This window comes from Arachis hypogaea, chromosome 15 (assembly GCF_003086295.3).
Source record: "Arachis hypogaea cultivar Tifrunner chromosome 15, arahy.Tifrunner.gnm2.J5K5, whole genome shotgun sequence".
Taxonomy (NCBI): domain Eukaryota; kingdom Viridiplantae; phylum Streptophyta; class Magnoliopsida; order Fabales; family Fabaceae; genus Arachis; species Arachis hypogaea.
The window spans coordinates 52166244-52169329 of record NC_092050.1 but is presented as its reverse complement, the minus strand read 5'-3'; the positions used below and the strand labels follow the sequence as shown (position 1 = coordinate 52169329).

Genomic DNA, 3086 nt, shown 5'->3' with positions numbered 1-3086 from the left:
TAAGTTCTTGATGTTCATCTTGATCTTCAAAGTATTCTTGGTGTTCATCTTGACATTCAAAGTGTTCTTGCATGCATTGCGTGTTTTGATTCATGATTCTCATGTTTTGAGTCTTTTCATTGTTTTTCTCTTTCATCATTAAAAATTCAAAAATAAAAATATATCTTTCCCTTTTTCTTCTCATAAAATTCGAATATTTGAGTTGACTTTTTAAAAAATTTTTAAAATCTAGTTGTTTCTTATGAGTCAAATCAAATTTTCAATTTAAAAATCTTATCTTTTCAAAACTATATCAAAAATCAAATCTTTTTAAGTTTCTTTTTCAAATTCCTTTTCAAATTAAATTTCAATCATATCTTTCAATCATATCTTTTTCAAAACCACCTAACTAATTTTCTCTCTCTAATTTTCGAAAACTCCTACCCACTTTTTCAAAATTCCTTTTAATTAACTAATTATTTCAAATTTTAATTTTAATTTTATTTCTCTTTTTAATTTTCGAATTCTAACTAATATTTGAAATAAAAACAAAAATATTTTTCTTTTATTTTAAATTAAATTCTCTCCCCCTCTCACATCTCCTTCTATTTATTTATCTACTAACACTTCTCTCCTACCCAAAATTCGAACCCCATCTTCTTCTCTGTGTTGAAATTTTTCTCTTCTCCTTGTTCTATTCCTCTCTTCTTATACTCAAATTAGGAATCTCTATACTGTGATATAGAGGATTCCATATTTTCTTTTCTGTTCTCTTCTTTTTCATATGAGCAGGAACAAGGATAAGAATATTCCTGTAATTGGAGCAAATAATTTTGAGCTTAAGCCTCAATTGGTTTCTCTAATGCAGCAGAACTGCAAGTTTCATGGACTTCCTATGGAAGATCCTCATCAATTTTTAGCTAAATTTTTGCAAATCTGTGACACTGTCAAGACCAATGGAGTTGATCCTGAGGTCTACAGGCTTATGCTTTTCCCTTTTGCTGTAAGAGACAGAGCTAGAACATGGTTGGATTTACAACCTAAGGATAGCCTGAACTTTTGGGATAAGCTGGTCAGTGCTTTCCTGGCCAAATTCTTTTCACCTCAAAAGATGAGCAAGCTTAGAGTGGAAATCCAAACCTTCAGACAGAAGGAAGGAGAATCCCTCTATGAAGCTTGGGAAAGATATAAGTAACTGATCAAAAGGTGTCCTGCTAACATGCTTCCAGAATGGAGCATCATAAGTATATTCTATGATGGTCTGTCTGAGTTGTCAAAAATGTCATTGGACCATTATACAGGAGGATCTCTTCACGTGAAAACCCCTACAGAAGCTCAGGAACTCATTAAAATGGTTGCAAATAACCAGTTCATGTACACCTCTGAGAGGAATCATGTGAACAATGGGACGCCTCAGAAAAAGGAGTTCTTGAAATTGATACTCTGAATGCCATATTGGCTCAGAACAATATATTGACTCAGCAAGTCAATATGATTTCTCAGAGTTTGAATGGATTGCAAGCTGCCTCCAACAGTACTAAAGAAGCATCTTCTGAAGAAGAAGCTTATGATCCTGAGAACCCTGCAATGGCAGAGGTGAATTACATGGGAGAATCATATGGAAACACCTATAATCCTTCATGGAGAAATCATCCAAACTTCTCATGGAAGGACTAACAGAAGCCTCAACAAGGCTTCAATAATAATGGTGGAAGAAATAGGTTTAACAATAGCAAACCTTTTCCATCATCTTCTCAGCAACAGACATAGAATTCTGAACAGAGCCATTCTGGCCTGGCAAACATAGTCTCTGATCTATCCAAGACCACACTAAGTTTTATGAATGAAATAAGGTCCTCCATTAGAAATTTGGAGGCACAGGTGGGTCAGCTGAGTAAGAAGATTACTGAAACTCCTCCCAGTACTCTCCCAAGCAATGCAGAAGAAAATCTCAAGAGAGAGTGCAAGGCCATAACCATGACCAACATGGCCGAACCTGGAGAGAGTGAGGAGGACATGAGTCCCAGTGAGAAAAGCCTCCTGGGACGTCCTCTGGACAAAAAGGAGTTTCCCTTTGAGGAACCAAAGGAATCTGAGGCTCATACAGAGACCATAAAGATTCCATTGAACTTCCTTTTGCCATTCATGAGCTCTTATGGATATTCTTCCTCTGAAGAGGATGAAGACATCACTGAAGAGCAAGTTGCTAAGTATCTAGGCGCAATCATGAAGCTGAATGCCAAGTTATTTGGTAATGAGACTTGGGAGGATGAACCACCCTTGTTCACCAATGAACTAAATGCATTAATGAGGCAGACATTACCTCAGAAGAAACCAGATCCCGAAAAATTCTTCATACCTTGTACCATAGGTACCATGACCTTTGATAAGGCTCTGTGTGACCTGGGGTCAGGAATAAACCTCATGCCACTCTCTGTAATGGAGAAACTAGGAATCTTTGAGGTACAAGCTGCAAGAATCTCACTAGAGATGGCAGGCAAATCAATAAAACAGGCTTATAGACTAGTAGAGGACGTGCTAGTAAAGGTTGAAGGCCTTTACATCCCTTCTGATTTCATAATCCTAGACACTGGGAAGGATGAGGATGAATCCATCATCCTTGGCAGACCCTTCCTAGCCACAGCAAAAGCTGTGATTAATGTTGACAGAGGAGAGTTGGTCCTTAAGTTGAATGAGGACTACCTTGTATTTAGGACTCAAGGTTCTCCTTCTGTAACCATGGAGAGGAAGCATGAAAAGCTTCTCTCAATACAGAGTCAAACAAAACCCCCACAACCAAACTCTAAGTTTGGTATTGAGAGGCCACAACCAAACTCTAAGTTTGGTGTTGATAGGCCCCAACCCTGCTTTGATTATCTGTGAAGCTCCATGAGAACTCACTGTCAAGCTATTGACATTAAAGAAGTGCTTATTGGGAGGCAACCCAAAGTTATTTAATTACATCTATTTATTTTCCATTGGTATTTTATATTTTCTTTAGGTTGATGATCATGTGAAGTCAAAAAAACAACTGAAAAATCAAAAACAGATTGAAAAATAGCATTAACAATAGCTCACCTTGGAGGAAGAGCTTACTGGCGTTTAAA

General features: G+C 37.0%; 1 non-coding gene across 1 annotated transcript; it reads right to left on the bottom strand.

Moving 5' to 3' along the window:
* Nucleotides 1–1096: 1096 nt before the first annotated feature.
* LOC112753102 (small nucleolar RNA R71) lies at nucleotides 1097–1204 on the bottom strand. Its single transcript, XR_003177500.1, has one exon. It is a non-coding gene; the product is annotated as a small nucleolar RNA R71 (small nucleolar RNA).
* Between the last annotated feature and the right edge of the window lie 1882 nt (nucleotides 1205–3086).